Here is a 23,169-nt window from a genome sequence, read left to right on the forward strand (position 1 = left end):
CATATGATTAAGAAACAAGTCTTTCTAGTTGGGGAATTGTCTTAATTCCTGGAAAGATGGAAAGAAAGAAAATAAAAGACAGAGCAAATTCACCATGAGGAAATTTTATACCAAATATTTTCCTAATATAATGTGGAACTTTGCCAACCCCCCCCCAAAAATACCCACAAACATGACAACTGAATAGGCTAATATAAAGAGATATTTTTAGAAGGACCCAGTGTCCAAGATTCCTTTTCTCATATTTCCTGTTCTCTCTTTATTACTGCTATCATCATCTCAGAGCAGACCTTTATTACCACTTACTTGGACTATTGCATTAGCCTCCTAACAGCTCTTTTTTCCATTCTCACCTACTGTAATCTATTCATTTTAGCTACTGTCAGACCCATGTTTTCATTTACATAGATCCTATGCTATAACATTTCAATGCTATACCAAAAATCTTTAGCAGTTCTCTAATGCCTCCTGAGTTAAGTTCAATTACTCTACTGGACATTAAAAATTCTCTACAATTTTCCCCACCACATACACTGTGCTTCAGTCCGAAAGATCTACTACTCTCTATGCCACATCTTCCACACAGACTTATACACATTCCTGCACACATAATGGATATTCCTATATTTCTACTCAGTCTTTGGAACACTCTCCCTCATCTTCTTTAACTCTGAATCCCTTCTCATCTTTAACACCCATCTCAAAAAACACCCCTTCTACGCAGCCTTCTCTGATCCAGCTCCCACTCTGATCATCAGTAATTAATTATTCAGAATTAATATAGCCTCTTTTTTGTGCCTATCTATAAAATATACCTGTCATGCAATGACTTCACTTTTAAATAGTAGTGTTAAGATCTTTTATTCTTTTGGGGTTTTAATGTACTTCATGTCAGGATCATGTCTTATGTAAACTTTGTATTTTATTTTTTGACAAGAGGAGACTCAATTGCTTTAATTTCTTCAACCCACTTGATGAAGTTATGGGATGAAACAGAGGCAAAATAAAGAGACTTTAAATTTTGTCCCTTTAATTGATGGTGTTCACAGCTTGTGGGAGTAAAAAGTGTAGAGGCTCACAACCTAAGTGACCAATTCACATTCTGAAGAGGGCAGGAAACTGGGTGTGGCCATTCATATCACAGAGAATATTCACTGCAAACTTTGTTAGGTCAGTATAAATGAAGGATAAAAACTACTTACAATATTTTGGTCTTTTAGGAGAAGGCAGAAATTTCTGATTCAAGTTGACATAATTTTAAGCTATTAACTCATCTGCTAACTAAATGATAAACAATAGCCCCTCTTTGGCTTAAAAACAAACAAACAACCAAGCCAGAGCCAGTTCTGAAATGGTAATTACATCTGGTGGTTGAAAAGAGAACCAGGTCAGCTAGGTGGCCTAGTAAATAGAGCACTGGCTCTGGAATCAGGAGGACCTGGGTTTGGATCAGGCCTCAGACATTTAACAACAACAACAACAACAAAAACCTAGCGGTGTGACCTTGGGCAAGTCTCAACCCCAATTGCCCTCCAAAAAAAGAAAAGAGAACCAGCTATTCAAATGGTAATATTTTTGCCTTTTCCCTTGTTCCTTTTTTAGATTTGGGGAACTTGGGATGGGGATTAGAGTCAACAACAACATGTTGCATCAAGATTTCATCATTAACCAAAGGAGATACATCACCCAGCAAAGATGTTGTGCTCCATAGAGAGCAGCCAGAGGTCATCCATTTATAGATAAGAGTTGACCTACTGAGAGAACCAGGCATGGAGTCATGTATTTGTCTAGAACGTGGAGAAAGTAAGTGATACAATCAAACCTACATTTCAATATGTTTTAGAATTGGGATTTGAACTTTGGTCTTCTGGCTTCTAGGTAAACATACTGTCATGAATCTTTTCAGGTGTCAAATGCAGGGAAAAAATAGGTTTTCTCAACTTTTGGGTCGGGCATTCTTATTGCAGTAGAGGATAAAATGCTATCCTTAGAATCAAGAAATCTGGGGTTCATATTCAGTTTCTCCCACTCGTTATTTGAGTGACTCTGTGGGAAAGATCTCTAACCTATGTCAGCCTTAGTTTTCTTATCATACAATGCTTATAATTGTAACATCATTTTCTTTTTTTAATGCTTTATTAACTTGTGATTTACATCATTTGTTTCCGCCAGATTTTGAGTTAGAAATTTTCTCCCTGTTTTTCCCCCACCCCCCGCTCCAAAATAGCAGTCCCACAGGACATCCCCTCCTCCAATCTTCTCTCTCCCATATTCTCTCCCATGCCCCTGTCTACTCTTCCAGTGGATCTCTATGCCTCAGTGCCTGCACATCTCACCTCCCAATTACATGTAAGACGGTATTAATAATAGTATATATATAATATAATAGTATATATTAAAATAGTAATATATAATAATAGTATATATATTAATAATGGTACACACACACACACACACACACACACACATATATATATATATATACATATACACATATTTGAATATTTGATTTTAAAACTTTCAATTCCAGATTCATTCCTTCCTTCCTTGTCACCCACCCCCACTGGGAAGATACGCAGTTCAGTATAGGTTGTACATGTGTGGCCATTGCAAAACAATAACATAGTAGATATATTGTAAAACACTGACTACACCTCCCTCCCTCCCATCCCACCTCCCAACCATTCCACTCTCCACCTTGATCCCATCTATCTTCAAAAGTGGGTGCCTCCAATCTCCCTTCCCCCCCAGCCTGCCCCCCTCCATTATCTTCCCCTCTCATTCCCCTCCCCCCTATTCTCCCGGAGGGTGAGATACCCCATTTAGTGTGCACTTCATTCCCTCCTCAAACCAAATTCAATGGGAACAAGGTTGACCCACTCCCCTTTGCCTTCCTATGCTTCCCCTCCATTGTTAACATTTTCCCTTGCCTCTTCTGTATGAGATAGTTTACCCCAATCTGTCTCTCCCCATCTCCTCTCATTATATTCTTCTCACCTCTTAATTTCACCTTTTAAGTATCATTCCTTCCTGTTAAATTGGTCCTGTGCCCTCTAGCTATGTATACCTGTAAACATATTTACGCACATTCAGATATGTATTCATATGCCCATATACCCTCATATATAGAAAAATATACATATATATATGCATTATATATAATATATAATGCAATATATAATGAAATATTATATAATGAAATAATTATATAATTTATAAAAAATATTATATAATGAAATATGAAAATATTATATAATGAAATAATATATAATGAAATATATAATGAAATAATGAGGCATTATTTTCCTCAGTCAGGTTGTTGATTCTCATTTCCTAATTCTCTTGCATTCTTCTCATTTCCCTTCCCAATTTTTCCTCCCCTTCTCTTATTTGGTTTTCAAAATCCTTTTTAAGGTCCTCTATGGCCTGTAACCAGCTTGTATTTTACTTTGAAGCTTTTGGTGCAGGAGTTCTGACTTCACTCTTTTCCTCCTGTTCCATGCTTTGCTCCTTTTTGTCCCCAAAATAGGAGTGTATTGCTGGAATCTTCTGTCTGCTTTGTTTCCTTTGCCTGCTCATTTTGCCACTCAATTACTTGACTTTTGGGCTTTTTGCCACAGTATGACTCTGCCACCAGACAGGGGAGCTTTTGTCCCAAATGCTGGGGTTTTCTCAGCTACCAGAGGTATTAGATGGGTGCCCTCTCTGAGGTCTCCACATGCTCTGGCAAGCTGGACACACACCCCAGAATCTCCACCCTAGACTGCAATCCAGATCCAAGCAGGTCAAAGCAAGAGCAATCACCCCTCAGATTGGTGCTTGGTCCCCCTATGCTCTGCAGGCCAAGAGCTGAAGCCACCACATGGAGCTGGCTGGCTGTGCCAGTGTCTCAGGGGCTTTTCGCTCTGGGGTTAAAAGCCATGCACTCCCACTTACTGGTCCCAAATTCCAGACTGCACTGACCTCTCACTTTGTCCTTCAAATCTATGTGTTGATGTAATATAATGTAATGCCATGGAAAGGCAACTTCCCAAGGTTCAAAATACCAGCATAGGTGCTCTCCATTTTATTCAGTGACCAACCAAGAACAGAGAAGATCAAAACATGACATCATTCCAAATACAGCATTTACTAAATGTGATTAAATAATCTCCAAGGACTACCCCACCCCAGGACCTTCCAATCATTCAATCAATTACAAAGTCCCTGGTCTAAATACTTCTCCACCCCTAGGCTATACCTTCATTTGTCAATCACAGAGCACAAAAAGGTCAAAAGTTCCCCACCCCTGGATCTCAATTGAATCTACCCCAGAGTTACATCAAGTTTAAACACAGCACTTAATACCCAAATGGAGGTCTTTTCTTCATCTTGACAGGAGGCAAGTTCTCAGCAATCTTAGTTCCTGGGAGACAAGGCTTAGCAAGGCCACAAGATACATTGCCAGTCCCTTCATTAATTCATCCTCTGTCTGTAGAACAGTCCTAGAACCCCTGAAAACATTAGCAAAACCATCTCCCAGGATTTCTTTAAACATTCAACAAGAAAATCCTTCTTCAGGGCTTCTGAACCAACAGAAGGGTTCCCAGGCCCCTGCAACAACAGCACTGTCCTTCACCAGTGGACAGTATTCACTCTCTGTCTGCAGGACAGTCTCAGGGCTTCTTAACCAAAAGCCAGGTTCCAGGACTTCTTCAACAGGACAGTCTTTCACCAGTGGACAAATCTGGCAAAACAACATCAAAACAGACAGACAAAGTACCAGCAAAACAGCCATGTCTCCTCAGTCCTTGGCAGCTCAGGGGTCAGGTCTCAAAAGTCCAGGGTGATTCAAAGCCGCACTCAACAATCCTCTCAGTCTCTCTCTCTGCCTCCACGTGGGTGCTGCTTCCAAAAAAAGATCTTCTGCCTCCCTCTTGTCTCTCCAAATCTATGTCACCAGCTCCTCCCAGTTCAGGACTCTCTTTTCACATCAACAAGTCCATCCCACAGGTGGGATTAACAAGCTCTGGGTTTTAACACAATCAGTTTGAAAACCAAGCCAATACAGGGGAATCTTTAATTGCCATTACTATCACAGTTGATAAATCTGGAAACGGCCACACCTGCTGCTGGTCCCTCTGGCCAGCAGCTGGTCAGGCCCACCCTGGGGCTAAAGCCTTGGTGTGGGGCTGGGCTCGGCTCCCAGAGCTTTGAGCTGACTGATTCTTGCTGGCCTGCTGGGCTGTCCTCAGTGGGAGGTTATCTTCTCTGTGTCATTTTGTGGGTTCTGCAGCTCCAAAGTTTGTTTAGAGTCCCCTTTTTACATGGATTGGGGAGGGTGGAAGCCAGAGCTGCAGGAAGGTCGTGCTTCTACTCTGCCATCTTGGCTACACCCCCATAACATTATTTTCAGGGTTATGAGGTTCCAGTAAGATTTTATACACAGACAGACATATAGGTACACATAATAGATGTAGATATATATGTATTTACACATATACATACACATAAATCATATGTACTTATATTCACACATATATGTAAAGTGCTTTGTAAAACTTAGAGTGGCATATGCATGTTTTCATTATTTTTCCATTACACTACATTGCAGTTGCTTAGAATTCAGATGACCGAGGCTCACATGTGTACTAGCTGTGTGATCTTGGACAGTTTACTTTCTCTCTCTGAGTTTCAATATTCTTATATGTAAAATAGTAATAGTCACAATTCTGAACTCAAAAAAAAGGTCTATGAGTATGAAATGGCATGATGTACTTTAGGAAATTTTATTATGAGCACATTAATTAATTAATTATTTGAGCACAATTTAATTTATCCCTGCATTATATTAACTCAAGTTGTTAGTACTCAGTTTTGATGATATCTCTGGCCTTGCTTATCCCACAGGTATTGTTTTATGTTGCTATATGTTGGGTTAAAGTTTCTACTCATGGTATGTATCTTAGACATAGTAAATATGTCCTTATTTGTTAAATTAAGGTAGGAATTTTTGTCTAATATTTAGCTTGATAAATCAAAAAAATGAAAAATTTCCAAGAATGGCAAAATAAATCATAATTCATTTCTGTGGATTTCTTAATACATAATTCATTTCTTAGGGTTTATAAAGTACTTTTTTTTCTAAAAAATAAGACATGAAATGCAGTACAACCATTAATCTGATTTAAAATGAGGAAACTGAAGCTCAGAAAGGGGAAATGTTTGGTGGTATACCACAACTAGTAAGTATCAATGGAAGGATTAAAACATATTCAATGGCTCCCAATCTCAAGGATCATTCCATTATACTCATAATTCATGATGCCATTCTACTACATTCATCATTTAAAATTTGAGAACTCCAGAAGTGAAAATAAAAGATAGGGAACATACATTCCCAAATGGTACATACACACACAGAAACACACAATATACATTTTATATATTTATAAATTATTCACAGGACCTATCATTAATATAACATACAAAAAGTGAAATTAATGAATAATGTCATAAAGATTAAGTTAAATGGTCTTAGAAAATGACTTTAGCTACCATAAAGAGAATGAAGTGAACAGAAGAACTAGAAGCAGGGATATATACTAATCAGAAGGTTATTACAATAATCTATGAAAGGGGTCATGAAGGCCTAAACTGGGGTAGTAGCTACATGAATGGACAGAAATCTATGTATATGAGAGAAATTCTAAAGATAGAAATGATAAGACTATCTACTGGAATGAAAATAATAGGTCAGTGGGAATTTGGAGTTAAGGAAGAAACTGAAATAGAAAATCTGAGTGAATGGGGTTTGGTAAGAAAGAGATCACATCTCATTCCATAGAATGTCTTTGTACTCACTATGTGCCACCCAAAGAAACTGCAAAAATAGATCTCTTACCCCCTCTGTCATTGCTTAGAAATTCCCATTCTATGCTCGAAGGGGCACCTGCCACAACCATAAGGTAGTGGGAGATGAGCATATTGGGAAAGCAATTTATTTTCCCGATGGCATCAAAGCACCTGCTTCTGTGGGTGCCTGGTTGACAGATTATAACTGCTCTGACAGAATGATGTCTGTTGTAGAAGGAAGATGATTGGGAGCTTGAAAAGCAAAAGGGAGGGGACAGAATGAAAGAGTGTCGGGGATAATGATAGGTGTGGTTGTGATGGAGTCAAGGCCCCAAATCAGTTATTACTGGGAAACTGTGATGAAAACCTTCTCCATACACTCTTCTTGATCATACACATATTTTTTGAGTCAGGCCATGACCCTGTCCCTATTCTCACTTTGGAGAATATTGGACTATATAACTAAAAAGAGAAAACCACCAAAAGTAGGTAGAAAAATAAACCCCCAAACCCACCAGGAGTAAGGCCGGGTTACTACTACATGAGCCTAGGGAGAGAGTGTTCATTATATATACAATGTGCTTCTTTTTTATGCAGAAATGAAGAAGGGATGGAAAGCAATCCCAGACTATTTGCAGCATGTGGTGGTAATCATGAAGAAGTGCCAAGGGATCCATCTAACCCACTTATTTTTAATCCCTTGGATAAAATATTTTCCTGCCACATCTTACTGTATTTGTTTAGAAGCAGGAGTTAATGGGGATAATTCAAACTTGGGACAAGGCTTAGGCATAGGCTTCTAGTATGACTGCCCAAGCAATTTTTTATTTAATCTACTTATTTTAACTGTTTCTGCCCCTCTGGAACTCATTAAAGATGAGCTAGAGGTTGCATGGATTGCATGTATCTCTTTTTCAAGCACTAACTTTTGCTTGAATGAAAGAAAAACCTCTTTTTACAGACATAGACTGATATAAAATAACACTGCGCTATAATGCAAAAGGAAAGAATATTCAAGCCTGACTGTTGTTCAGAATTTGTTCACCTTAACTACTGAACTGAGGTGCAAAAAGCATACAGCAGCCAGTACAACACTGATATGCTGATGGGGACTTAAATCATAGGTAAAAAAATTTCTAGCTGGAATGGACTTTAAAAATTATTTGCTCCGAAGCACTTGTTTTATATATGAGGAAACTGGTAGTAAGAGAGTAGACGTATTTGAATAAAGTCACCTGGATAGTGACAGGTTTAATTTCTTACACTTGTAATGAAGAATTTTTAAAATTTATTTTTATTTCATTATATATTTCCCAATTACTTAAAAATTAAAATAATAATTTTTAAATTGTTGTTACAAATTATTTTTCCCTTCCTACCTTCCCTCCCAACTCTAAGAAAGTAAGCAATTTGATATATATTATATATGTGAATTCAAGCAAAACATTTCCATATTGTCCATGTTGTAAAAGAAAACACAAACAAAATAAAATAATAAAAACATAGCTTAAAAAAGATGCTTCAGCCTGCATTCAGAGTTCATATATTCTCTCTCTGAAGGTGGATAGTAACCTTTATCATGGGTTCCTTTAGAATCGTCTTGGATCATTGTCTACATTACAGTAACTAAGTCTTCCGCAGTTGATTATTCTTACAATATTGCTGATATTGTATTCAATGTTCTCCTGGTTCAGCACGCTTAACTTTGCATAAGTTAATCTTTAATAAGTTAATCAGGTTTTTTCTAAAACCATCCTGTTCATCATTTCTTATCCATCACAACCATATGCCAGAAATTGTTCAGCTATTCCCCAACTTGCAGGCATCTCCATGATTTCAAATACTTTGCTCAACAAAAAAATCTGCTATAAATATTTTTGTACAAATAGGCAATTTTCCTTTCTTTTCTTGAATCTCTTTGTAATACAGTATTGCTGGGTCAAAGGGTAAGCACAGTTTTATAGCCCTCTGGGCATAGTTCCAAATTGTTCTCTGGAATGGATGAAACAATTCACAACTTTACCAGTTTATACAGTTTAATTCTTTCTATAGATTTCTATAGATCATAGATTTATATAGTTTATACAGATTATTAATTTCTTTTGAAATGTTTGGTAGAATTCACTTGCAAATCCATCTAGTCCTGAGGAATTTGTTTGTTTGCTTTAGGGAGTTCAGTGAAGGCTTGCTCAATTTCTTTTTCTAAATTTGGGTAATTTAAGTGTTCTATTTCCTCTTTTGTTAATCTGGACAGTTAATATTTCTTTGTAAATATTCATCCAAATTCACAGAGGTTTTATTGTTGTTGTTTATTTGTTTTCAGTTGTGTCCAACACTTTGTGTCCTCTTTGGGTTTTTTTTTTTTAAGTAATTGGGGTTAAGTAACTTGCTCAAGGTTACACAACCAGTTATTTCTGGGTGTGGTGCTGATTATCTGAGGCCGGATTTGATCCAGGTCATCCCAACACTGGAGTCAGTGCTCTTACTCGCTGAGCCACCTGGCCGCCCCTAAGCAATTGGGGTTAAGTAACTTGCTCAAAGTTACACGGCCAGGTGTTTTTGGGTGGGTGCTAAGTGTCTGAGCCCGGGATTCAATCTTCAGGTCTTCTCAACACTGGAGCCAGTGCTCTTACTTGCTGTGCTACCTGGCCGCCCCTCTTTGGGGTTTTCTTGGCAAAGATCCTGGAGTGGTTTTCCATTTTCTTCTCCAGCTTGTTTTACATATGAGGAAACTGAGAAACTAAGTGATTTGTATTTGGTCACCAGGCTAGTAATGTCTCAGGGCAGATTTGAACTCAGGTTTTTCTGACTCCAGGCCTGGAACTCTCCTCTGTACCACCTAGCTGTCAGATTAATTTTCATGTAATTAGGTAAAATAATCCCCAATACTTGCTTTAATTTTACCTTTATTGGTAGTGTATTAAGCCTTTTCATTTTTTATACTTGTAATTCAGTTTTGTTTTTTTTTAAATCAAAACAACCAGTAGTTCATACACATTCTTTTTTTTATAAAACCATCTGCTTGTTTTACTTATTAGTTCAACTTTTTTTTTACTTTCAATTTCATTAATCTCTCCTTTGATTTACAGATTTTCCATTTTGGTGTTTAATTGGTGATGTTTAATTTATGCTTTTCCTATTTCTAAGTTGTACATCCAATTCATTGATCTGCTCTTTTTCTCTTTTATTAATATTCCCTTTCATTTCCTCTTGATAGAAAGTTCTCCTGCCTGTCCTTTAACAATGACCCAGAAATGGATAAAGGCAAAGTAATTGCCAAATAGCATCTCATCCTGGTCTAGTGCTAGTACATTGCTTCTCTATACACTCTTCCTGACCAGTTTCTAGGTGCCCTTATCATCTCTGACTTGAGAACTTCTGAAGTTGTTGTTGCTTCCCCTGCTACCACCTTGTCCCGCCACTGGTGTTTCATCTACATGAGCTCCAGTTCAGCCTCCTCCTATGTGTCATAGATTTTTCTGGTCAACTATACTATATTGGTCTGGAAGAATTTCTTACCCTTCCCTTTTGTTGCCTTTTCCATTCAAGAATTTTATTTGTTTGGATGAGATTGGATTTGTTTGGATGGGAAGGTTAGGAAAGATAAACTAATGGGTTTCTCTAATTTACCATCTTGACTCAACCTGTGGAACTCCAAATGACTTCATTTTTAAACAGAGTAGCAAAAGACCATTTACACAAGGAAAACTGATAGCAAAAGAAAAAAAAAACTTGAGGAGCAGATGAATTGTTGCAGAAAGACATTGACTATTCTGAGAAACAGGTAGAGAGTTGGCCCTCAGATGCATTTTTTTGAAAGCAGATCCATGACTGAAGAAGAGCAATGATAGCCTCAGGGCATCAGTATCCATCGACTCTTGTTCACTATGGGAAGAATTTTGAGGTTCCTATTAGAAGAAAAGGTGGGTTCTTGAGTTTTACCTCTTAAGGTAAAAATGATCAAGGTAAAAAGGTAAGGTAAAAAAAATCAAGAGGGGGTGTGCTTGGAGGTATGAGATAATATAGGAAGCCAGAAAAGAAGAAATAAAGATATAGAAATATCTATCTGTCTTTCTATCTATCTATCTATCTATCTATCTATCTATCTATCTATCTATCTATCTATCTATCTCTATAATATTTTCTGAGTTCCTATATCATCTCACTTAAGAGGTAAAACTCATCATAGAGATAGACAGATATTAAGACACTAATAGAAAGAGAAAAGAAGGAGAGAAAGAGCGAGAGCGAGAGAGAGAGAGAGAGAGAGAGAGAGAGAGAGAGAGAGAGAGAGAGAGAGAGAGAGAGATAGAGAGAGAGACAGAGAGAGAGAGACAGAGAGAGAGAGACAGAGACAGAGACAGAGAGAGAGACAGAGAGACAGAGAGAGAGTGTGCAGGTGGTAAGCTGAGAGTAAAAGGAATTTAAATTATATAGTTTAAGATCTGGTACTGCTACACCTCCTTCCTTTCCCTTTTTTCCCATTCATTCCTTTGTTATTCTTGACATTTTGTTCTTCCAAATAAATGTCTTTCCTTTTTTAAGCTCAATAAATATTTTTGGTAATTTAATTGGTATGGAATTGAATAAATAGATTAGTTTAGGTAGAATTGTCTTTGATCACCAATGAACAATTAATATTTCTCCAGTTATTTAAATCTGACTTTATTTGTCTAAAAAGTGTTTTATACTTAACGTTCATACAATTCCTGGGTTTGTTTTGGCAGATATACTTCTGGGAATTTTATAGTATTAACAATTATTTTAATTACCAACTATTTTTGCAAGATTTTGTTGTTGAAATATAGAAATGCTAATGATCTATGTAGGTTTTTGTTCTATTCATATTTTCTTTGTCTATGATTGTAGCTGCTTTGACATCATTGTCTTCCTCTAGGTTTGAGTCTTGACCTTCCCTGTTACCATATTAAATTTTTATGCTTTTGTTCTGTTTTTTTTGGGGGGGTATTTGTTGTTGTTTGATCATTTTCCCATGCTATTTCTTGACCTTTAACTTAATGTTAAAGTTGAACTCTTCTCACATGGTAGAGAGTACAGTGTCTCAAAGGTCAGGTCTAGAAGCTTTTCCTGTGATCTGGGGAAAGATATTGTCACTTACATCCTGTTCTGCACTCTCATCTTTATACAAGAAGAGTTGCCAGTCCCTTGGAATTGCAATCAATGTGTTCTTCAGGGTCTCTTAATCCTTTTGGCTGGAACTGATACTGCTTTTCACTCTTTCTTGACCAAAGTGCACCTCCCTGTGATTGAATTATGACCCTGATATTGTGATAGACAATGAAGTTACCAAACATTTGCCCCTTAGCTCTTCCACTCCCTTTTGACAGTAGGTGCCACTCTCTGCCTTTGAACTATGGCCCACAAGTTGGTATAGGCAATGGAGTCACCAAACCGAATATGGTCCTGTGTCCAGTATGAGCCTTCCCTGAAGGCTCTTTCTGTAAAGTCCCCTTACTGTCTCTGATTTGGAAGCTTCCAAAGCTACTGCTGCTTCTGTTTGCTATCACCCAATCCCACCATTGGTGTTTTATCCACATAGGTTCCAGGCTGGCCTCTACCCCCATGCAACAGATCTCTTTTTCCAAACTTCTAAGTTGTCTAGACTGGAAGAATTTCTCACTCTGACTTTTTGATGGTTATGCAACTCCAGAATTTTACTTGAGAGGTCATTTTAAAGCTGTTTAGAGGGGAATGTTGGGAGGGCTCAGCTGAACACTCTCTCAGTTCCATAGTCTTGGTTCCATAGGTAGAAGTCTCGACCATGATATTTCAAGTCATTGAGGTTCCCTGGTTGTTGTACAACTTTGGCTTATCACTCTCACTAAACAGCCCCTCATTTCATAAGCCACCATCCTAATTAAGATCTTCATCTCCCTCTTTCTTGGAATATTTCAATAGCCAATTGGTTTTCTTGTCTTAACGATCTACCTGCTCCAACTCACCTTCCATATATATCCTAAATTGATTTTCCTAAAGCACAGATTTGACCATATCACTTTGCTACTCAGTAAACTCAAGCTACCACCTCTTATCTATAGGATTAAAGACAAAGTCTTCTGATTGGCATTTAAAGTCCTTCACACCTTACCATCAATCGACCTTTCTACCCTTATTGAATATTCTTCTTCATTTATCGTAGTCCAAATAAATAATTCTTACTATTTCTTATACAACCCCTCTCCCCACCATTTCCCATTTCTATGCACTTGCAATGACTGTCACCCATGTCTGGAATACACCTTCTTCTCACCTCAACTGCTTATTACTGATTTCTCTTCTGTCCCTGCTTTAATTATCTTTTAAATGAACTTTCCCCTGATACAAGCAGCAGTTAAATTCTTTTCACCCAAATAATTTCACATCTATTTTACATTTACCTTTATACAAAATCTCCACTCCAGCTAGATCATAAATTCCTTAAAGTCAGGGAATGTTTAATTTTTGTATGCCCAGTGCCTAGCACATGGCTTAACCATGAGGCACTTAATAAATGATTGTTGCTTGATTGATAAGTAGTATATTGCATGACTGATATCTTACTTGTTAGAGTGTAAGATCTTTGAAGACAAGGACTGCCTGTTAGGTTTGTTGTAGTGGGAATTCCCTTTCAGGTATCAACTCTATCTGATTGAGGCTGAGGTTCCATCTGATTTCCAAATTTTGTGAATTTTTATTGAAAGTATCTACCTTTCTAAATATATTTCTAGTTCAGTACATCAGTATAGTAGCAAAGAAAACCCTAAATTTAAAATTGTCAGAAACCAGTGTGAACCATTTTTTCTGCTTCTTGTTGACCTTGTATCCTTCAACAATTCATCTCTTCCCTCTGGGCTTCAGTGTTCTCATCTGTAAAATGAGGGCATTTGGATAAATGATTTCTAAATGTATGCGAGGGGGGTTGTGTTTTTTTTTTTTCACTACCATGTGTCTATTGGACAACAAACAATCTTAGTAGATGTTTAATAAATGTTTTTTTTTTTGAGGGGTAAGGAATGGAGGGGAGGTGCTAAGTATGATAGGGGGCCATGAAAGGATATATTTTATTATTAGCATATGAGTGCCACAGGCTTGACAATATATTACAAATACTATTAGAATGGATTAGAGGAGCATGGTTTCGTTTGGGAAAACTTTCTTTCTTTCTTTCTTTTTTTTTTTTCCTGGTAGAGAGTGTCTGGATGTCTTCCCAGACAAAAGAGATCACTTCATGGAGTCAGTCTGGCTGAAGCTCCAGCCTTGGGAATTGCAACTTCTGGTGAGTAATTTCACAGAGATGGTTGATTAATTCTTTTTGTTTGAAACACCTAGGGCCTCATAAAACTTGACTGGTTCAATTGTCATGAGTAAGATTGCATCTCAGATGTGGGCATGATTTCCAAAGGTTAATGCCTTCTGAGTTCAGCAGCAAGTTAAGCTGGAGCAGTCCAATCTAATTGAAACAGACTGCCAAGCAGCTTTTATAAGTTAGAAACAGCGACATTGCTCCATGCTCTCTGGTGGTCTAGTGGGGAGTCAATTTACTTACCACCTTGCACTGAGTTCAATTTCTCCTCAGGGAAGCTGCTTCACATAAGAGGCAGAATGGACCAGAATCACTTAATATCATATTTTATAGAGGAGGAAGGGAACTCAGTAGCCATCTACTGCTCACTGGATATATCATCAATCTAACTTTGAATCTAACTATCTATCATCAATCTAACTAATGAAAGGAAACCTGCAAGATCCTGAGGGATCCCATTCTTTTTTTTGATAGATCAGATTGTTAGGAAGTTTCTACTTGAATAAAACCTAATTTTGCTTCTTTCCAATTTTTACTTGCTATTCCTACTTAACAATAGCTAGTAAAAATAATAGAATTTGGGGGGGACAGCTAGGTGGTGAAGTGAATAGAGCACCGTCCCTGGAGCCAGGAGGAACTGAGTTCAAATATAAACTCAGACACTTGACACACCTACTACCATGTTCCCCTGATAATAAGACACTGTCTTATTAATTTTTTGGATAGAAAAACACCAGAGGGCTTATTTTCAGGGGAGGGCTTATTTTAATGAACATTGACAGCAATTTTAATAAACAGGTAAATGTGAACAAAAAAATGTACCTTTATTCAATAACGAATTCAATAAAGAACAGGATGACGCGCTCACTGCTGCAGCTCTGATTGGATGCAGCTTGGAGCGCGGCATGCGTTTCATGGGGGGGGGGGGGAACGGTACATACAAAGGGTACCGTAATGTAGTGTGTAGCGCAGGGGATCACCTTCACTACAGTAGCAATCTCAATAGGACTTATTTTCAGGGTAGGGCTTATTTTAGAGGAATCTTACACAGTAAGGGGAGGCCTTATTTTCTGGACAGGTCTTATTATCGGGGAAACACGGGGTAGCTGTGTGACCTTGGGCAAGTGACTTAACTTCAATAACTTTTCCTTCCCCCCTCAAAATATAATAGTAATAACAGAATTTATATTGGACTTTAAGATTTGCAAATCTTTTACATATGTCAACTTATTTGAGCCTCATAACCACCTTTAGAGGGAGGTAAAATTATTATCCCCATTTTACATATGAGGAGATTGAGGAAGAAAATTTAAGTGCCTTTCCCATTTAAGTGTTAAGAATTTAAGTGGATTTTTCCAGGTGGCAGATTTAAACTCAGCTCTCTTGACTCTAATTTCCACTCTGTATCAACTGCATCTCCTTCCTTCCTCTTGCTCTTTGCCATTAGCCTCAATAGAAAGAATCTAATTGCTTTTGTACATGAGAGCCTTTAAAGTATTTAAAGACAATCACTGTGACTTCTCTGAGTCCATGCCAGGCTAACCATTCCCATTTACATAAAGTGATCTGTATTTGTCATGAACCTGATACCCTTTGCCATTTCCATTGCCTTTCTCTGAATATTTTCTAGCATATCAATGTCCTTCATAACATGTTAAAAATAAATCTGAATGCCCCAGATGGAGTCTGACCAGGGCAGAGGACAGTGCAGCCTCACCTCCTCATTCCTGGAATAGATGTAATCTAATATTGCATTAGCACTTTCCTACAAGCCTCACCACACTACAAATGTATATACATTCAGCAAGTCACTCCCTCAATCTTTCAATCTGGTTTCCAGCAAGGCAGCTTTGTAACTAGGCCTCTTCCATCTTATTCTTATGAAGTCAATTTTATAAACCCATGTCTCAGACTTTACACTAATTTCTTTTAAATGTTGCACAATATTCAGTCCAATGTGGTTATCTCTCGAGATCTTTTCTTAATTCTGATTCTGTCATCCTGTATGTTGGCTCTTGCTTTATCATCTGCAAATATGATCCTGGGATGTTACAAAGAAGATCTCTTGCTCTGTTGACAATAGATCATAAAAAATTTACACTTTGAATTAGGCATCTAAAATGTTCCGATTCATTTTATTTATACTGTCATCTAGCCCAAATTTCTCTATATTTTCCACAAAATAGTATGAGATATTTTGTCAAAAGCTTTACAGAATCTTTTGCTAAATTCTAGGCAACTTGTTTCTATAGTACCCCTTGATCTACTGTTTTCTGAAACCCATGTTCCCCCCCAAAACATGTTAGGTTAGTCTGGAATGATTTGTTCTTGCTTAAGTCAAGCTAGTATTTTTTTTTTCTTATTCTAGATGTTAACTCTTCATCTTTTTAATATTACAATTGAAAATTTTACTTGGAACCAAAATAAAACTTTCTGAACATATAGTTTACAAATTCCATTCAAAATTCCATTGTGAGGGAAATATTCTGGAGATAAAGATCAAGAAAATGTTCTGGAGATAAAGATCAAGAAAATTCAAGTTCTATCTCTGTTCCTTACTGGTTGTTTCACCTGGGAAAATCAGTCAATATTTATGGGCATCAATTTCCCCATCTTAGAATAACTTAAGCTCCAGAGATTCCAAAGAGGACAAAGTGATGTATGTGAAAAAATGCTTTATTTAATGTGAAGTATAATGCAAAGCCTAGAGATTCAATTTATATCTGTTGTTCTCACTTCCAAGTTTTCTCTGATCTCTCAGTCAATATTAGCAAATTTATGAATGTGAGAAATGAATGCAATTATCTTCATATTCCAACTAGTGCAAATAATGAGTCATCTGAAGTGGATGCATTATTAGAATGCTCACGGAATATATCTATTGGGTTGGAAGCAATAACCATATAGTACTTATTTTTAACTCCAGGGTCAATTTAAATTTTGGTTTGACTTTAAATCCCCTTTATAACATGGCCTCTTGCTACCTTTCAATCTTCTTACACTTAAATACCTTTCATATACTGTGTAATCCAGTGATACTGACCGACTTGCAGTTCCTTGAATATAACACTCCATTACCTAACTCTACGAATTTTCACATTTAGGAATTCCTTCATATCTGGAATGTTTTCCTTCCAATTCTATACCTCTTAGCTTTCTGTGCTTCATTCAAGATTCAGCTAAAGTTCACCTAAAGTTCTTCAAGAAGCCAGTCATAGGGGTGGCTAGGTGGCACAGTGAATAAAGCACTGGCCCTGGAATCAGGAGGACCTGAGTTCAAATCCAGCTTCAGACACTTAACACAAAAACTAGCCATGTGACCTTGGGCAAGTCACTTAACCCCAATTGCCCTATCTTCCCCCCTCCAAAAAGCAAAAAGAAAAATCTAAAAAAAAATCCAGTCCCAGTCCACCTTAATCTTAGAGCCTTATCTCTCAAGTCTAAACTGAATTTATACAAATGTATCTTAAAAAACCAATATAATGATTTTCATATTGTTTTACCCATCCTGTGAGTTTGCTGAAAACAAGGGTTGATTTATTTGTCTATCGACTTATTTATTCACTCATTCATTCATTTATCCATTGAGTTATTTTTTCAACCATGCATGCATATATTTAGTTATTTATTCATCTAGCCATTTATTTATTCATGCTTATCTATCAGTTTATTTATTTATTTTAAATTCATTTTTCCATTCTATGCATCCCTAGTATTTAGTGCATTGCCTGGAACATAGTAGGGGTCTAATAAATGCTAATTGACTTACAGTATCTGTGATTTCAAATAGATGTGCTGTCTGTAGCTGTACCAGTCTCTCTGATGACATTGCCAGTGTCAGAGGGAGACAGAAAAAATTTTTCTACATACTTCCTACCCCCAAAGAAATTCTGTTTCAGGTACTTGCTGCAGATCTTAAACAGAAATGCTCTGTACTAGCACTCTGCCATCCCTTGGCTGGTTCACTGTATGAATGATCTACTATTTGACTCCACTTTTTATAATACAGGCTAAATGGAATATCTGATTCAGCCAGTCACAAAATGCTTCCTGTGTGGCTTCATCTGTCTTTAACCAATGATCAAACACCATCATTCTTGCTAATAGATCAAAGACTTATTCACATCTAGTTTATAATTTGATTAATTTAATTGACATGTATGGGCTTTCTGAGATTACATTAATTTGGCAGGGTGGATCTCTATCATTACACAATAATTTCTCTCTTCTCTAAAAATTATCTTCACTTTTATATTTCTATCCCTACTCTTTTTAAAAATTTTATCAACTTTTATTTTCCTCCCTTCTTTTTAAATTCTTAGGCAACAGTGTTTATTACTCAGTACCTTTGAGAGCACCTGATGGCACCCAGGATAATAAGATTGCTGACTGCTAAGAAAGAATAGTACCTTAGTCATGATGGAATTTCTAGACATCTATATAGTCATATAATGTATGAACTGGCCCATAAGGGACAATGACATATGCTTGATGGGCTTCCTCAGGGCCTTTCAGACACATTTCCCACCTTAGTATCCCTTCTCTCTCTCCCACTCCAGTCTAGCCTATTACTAGAGTACCTCATTATACTGACAAGTGGGCTATGTTAGCACATATGAAATTGAGGAAAACTAGGGTTAGTCTCATTTTCCTTAAACTGAAAGGTCCCATGGGATCATGCTTGGAGAAAGTGAGATTTATGAATGATAAGAATAATTCAGAGGCAGCCTGGCGTGGTGGATAGAGAGTCAGCCTTTGAGTCAGGATAAATTGGGTTTCACTCTTACTTCTGACACACTGTGTGACTCTGAGCAAATTAATTAAGCCTTTAGTGCCTCATGTAATGCTCTAAGATTATAATTTGCAGAGAAATTTCAAATCTGTGTTGGGAGAGGAGGATCATCCAAGATTTCCTATCCCAATGAAATCTGATGTAATATAAATCATAAACAAAACAACAACAAAAAGAAAATCACTTTTCTCTAGTGCTCTAAACAAAGCATTTTCTTCACAATAACTCCATGACATAAGTAGTATAAGAATTCATTACCATTTTACAGTTGAAGAAATTGAGACACAGAGAGAATTGAAATAATTTTGTTGCAAGTTACTCAGTAAGGAGTAGGTTTGGACTTTCAATCTATAAGTCTTGACTCCACATCTAGTATAATTTTTACAGTAACACCATATCTCAATTAATACTTAAAGGTCTTAAATATTTAATTGTCCTCAATTTTGGTCGCAGTGAAACTTTCAGAAGCAAATCTTTTGGTCCCTTCCTGATCTATATAATTAAAAACTGAGATGGCAAACTGATATCTATGTCATTATTAAAATAAAAAAAATTACAATGTTAACTCTAAGTCTTCCTCCAGGAGAGATTAGAGGGGAAAATGATCTGTACCCACCTATTCTCATTAGTTGCTTCTGAGCATTCAGTATACTAGTGTATGGATGGTACTGGATAGGTTACTGAATTCTGAATCACATCTGTCCTTTCATTGTCCTTATGTGTCAGAATAACTTAAAGTTTCTGAAATGAATTCTTCAGAGTTCTTGCTTTATATAGCCTCTCTTATCTTAAATCATAAACTTATAGTTTGGGAAGGGATCATGGAAGTAATTTTGCCCATCTCCCCAATTTCTGAACCCCCTCAGAATGTCCTCTAAGAGCGACAGTGTAGTGAATTCTCTGCACTATGATGCAGGTAGTAGCTGAGAGTTTGAAATCATTTAATATACTACATTCACATATGCAAAAAAATGTTGAAAGACAGAAAGAGAGAGAAAAGTTTTTCAACCTCTGGATGGAATTGCTGGGGACAGTAAGAGATTAAGTGACTTGCCCAGTGTTCACCAGTCAGTATATATGTCATACGAGGGATTTCAACCCAGTCTTTTTAACTCCAGTTTTTTCATATATTAGATCATACAACCCTTCTAAATATCAGTACAGGAAGACCATAGAAGTAGAGTAATGCATGATATTTTGTTGATTCAGTGGATTACAGGGAAGAAGGGAGTAGGCAACTGAAACATAACCAATTTTCAAAGTTTTGAGTGTTATTTTTTTCCTAGTCTTCAGCTTTTATGTAGAGACCTTCCAGTGATTAAACTCTTTCTAATAATGTAGATCAACATCTGCTCTAAAAAAACTGTGTATCTTACTTCCTACTCAAGTAGAAATATTTCCTTTGAATTCTAAAATTCCATTGGGTTTAACAGTCTGTAGCCTGTTTTAGACTTTTTAGACTCTTTAGTGTATCAGTCACTAAAATATTAAATGACTCATTTAGAGTCATATGTCTAGTATGTAGCACAGATGGAAAGTGAACCCAGGTCTTCTTGACTGTGAGGTATGTAATTTTTCATGCAAGATTGCAAAGTGAGAAAGTTCCAGCTCTGTGAGCATGCACCAAATTTGTCCATTTCTAATTTTGTTCTGTATGCTAACAGTGAAAACAAATATTTGTAGATCTCTGCACTTTTTTTTTTTTTGCTTTTTAAAGGGCAGTTGGGGTTAAGTGACTTGCCTAAGGTCACATGGCTAGTTTTTGTTTTGTGTCGGAGGCCAGATTTGAACTCAGGTCCTTCTGACTCCAGGGCCAGTGCTCTATTCACTGTGCAACCCAGCCTCCCCTCTTTGCATGTTTTTATAAAAAAAAAAAATTGGAACCAGATTTTTTTTTCTACTCATCACACATCATACCTGAGGAGAAGGCAGGATATTGATGTCTTATATCCTACTATTGAGATACCACAATCTAACACTGTCAGAAGACAGTGAATGAAAGGACCAAGCAAATTATTCACTTAATACAAAATGCCTGTTGAATTTATAAAACTGTAAAGTTTTATATCCTAACCTAATGTCAGGGTTTTGTACAATTTTTGAAATGGCATTATATTATTCAGTCAAGACTTGTAAAATCCTAGTTTTCTCTAAATTCATACTTAGATATTAAGCACTTATTAAATACTTACTATGAGCCAGGCATTGTATAAAGAAAGAGAAAAATGCAATCCTTTTGCTCAAGGAATTTACATTATAATAGTAGAGACAATATTTATAAAACTAAGTAAATCAAGATATAGAGAGAGCAAATGGAAGATACTTTGAGAGGAGAATGCATCAATACTTAGAGGACCAGAAAAGGTCCCCTGAAGTAGGAGGCATTGGAGCTGATACTTGAAGGGAGTCAAAGAAACTGAAAGGTGAAATTTAGAAAGTGGAGTATTTCAGGTATGGGGTGGGGCAGGGGCAGGATAGCTAATGTTAAAATACATTGATTGGACTCATTTACCAAGAGTTTGCTCTTCTACCCTCTTTAATCTCACTTCATATAGACATCTTCCCCTTACTGCTCCCTTTTCATCCCTGGATTATGAGGAGTTACCTCTTTCTTGACAAGTTACCTCTCCCTACATACACCTTTGATCTCATACTATCCCATATATTCTGGTAGTTCATAGGAATTTTCATATTACTTCTCCTATAAGAATGTGACCTTGAGAGCAGAGACTGCAGTTTTCCCTTCTTTTAAACTCTGTGTGTGTGTGTGTGTGTGTGTGTGTCCCTGATATTTAGCACTGTGCCTGGCACATAGCAAGGGCTCAATATATGTTTGCAGCCTGACTGCCTGTTCAACTAGACTGGTTACTTGGTGATGAACTCTTTGCAGAAACAAAAGGAAATGCAAAGTGACCTTCAGTTCTATGTAGCCCCTTTCTAAAGAATATTAATTGCTTTTTTTGCTTGCAAATGTTTTTATTTAAATGTAATTTTTGAGTATGGATCCATGGATTGCACATAGTCTTCAAAGTCTGTACCTCTAGCATAGACATACCAACTTTATCATCTTCAACCACACATTGTATCTGAAACTTCTTGATGCCATATTCCACTGGAACTAGTTTAGAAGATCCCCAGACCAAGCCATCTGCCTGAATGCTTCTGACACATTCCTCCAATTTTGCCATATCTGTCTCATCATCTCAAGGTTTTACATCCAGTACGATAGTAGACTTGGCAACATTTGCAGGGTTCTTTTTTATTTCGTTGATTCACACAGAGCAAGGCATTCTTCTCTTAGCTTCTTTGCTTCTTCACTTTCCTCATCGTCATCAGACTCAGAGATCAATGTCATCATCATCTTTGCTATCTGTAGCTCCACTTCCAGTGGTATCTTCCACAATAGCAGGCCCATACTTGCCCAAAGCCTACTTTATTCCTGGCAAGCTTGCCTTTTGCTTCTCATAGAACTTAATGTGGTTTTACAGTGGAGAGCATTGTATAGGTTGGTGGGTGGAGGGCCCGAGACACCTTCAAATGCTGCAACATCAGTCTGGGATGGAACAAACCCCTCAATGTAGTTCTTGTCCACCGGGAAGTTATTGAGGTACTGCAGACCCATGGGTGTCTTGAGATCCCCAAAGCCCATGGTGGTGGTGGGAGGGATCCGGAAGAGGAGAAAATTTCACAGAATAGAAAATGAGGCACAAGCTCATAGAAGAAAAGAAATCCTTAAAAATTAGAATTGGGCAAGTAGAAGCTCATGTATCCCTAAGAATTCAAGAAACAATAAAATAAGGTAAAAATAATGAAAAAATTGTATAAAATGCGAAATATCTCATTAGAAAAACAATTGACTTGGAACATAGATCTAAGGGAAATCATTTAAAAATTATTGGGTTACCCAAATGCCATGGGAAAAAAGAGCCTAAAATCATATTTCAATAAAATTTAATTGCCCCAATATCTTAGATCCAGAGGGTAAAATAGAAATTGAAGGAATCCCCCAATCACTTCCTGAAAGAGATCACCAAAAGAAAACTCCCAGGAATATTATGCCAAATTTCATAGGTCCCTGGTCAAGGAGAAAATATTACAAGCAGCCAAAAAGAAGCAATTAAAATATCATGGAGACGTAGTCAGGATCACACAAGAGTTAGCCATTTATACATTAAAGGAAGAGAGGTATTGGAATTTATTTCAGAAGGCCAAGGAGTGAAGATTACATCCAAGAATAACC

The 23,169-nt window shown here is 37.1% G+C and overlaps 1 pseudogene; it reads right to left on the reverse strand.

Moving 5' to 3' along the window:
- Window positions 1–21,905: 21,905 nt before the first annotated feature.
- Window positions 21,906–22,578, reverse strand: LOC138143560 (elongation factor 1-beta pseudogene; annotated as a pseudogene).
- Between the last annotated feature and the right edge of the window lie 591 nt (window positions 22,579–23,169).

The sequence above is a fragment of the Petaurus breviceps genome, unplaced genomic scaffold, assembly GCF_028583685.1.
Source record: "Petaurus breviceps papuanus isolate PSGF00001 unplaced genomic scaffold, PetGlider_PUasm1.0 90644, whole genome shotgun sequence".
NCBI classification, from domain to species: Eukaryota; Metazoa; Chordata; class Mammalia; order Diprotodontia; family Petauridae; genus Petaurus; species Petaurus breviceps.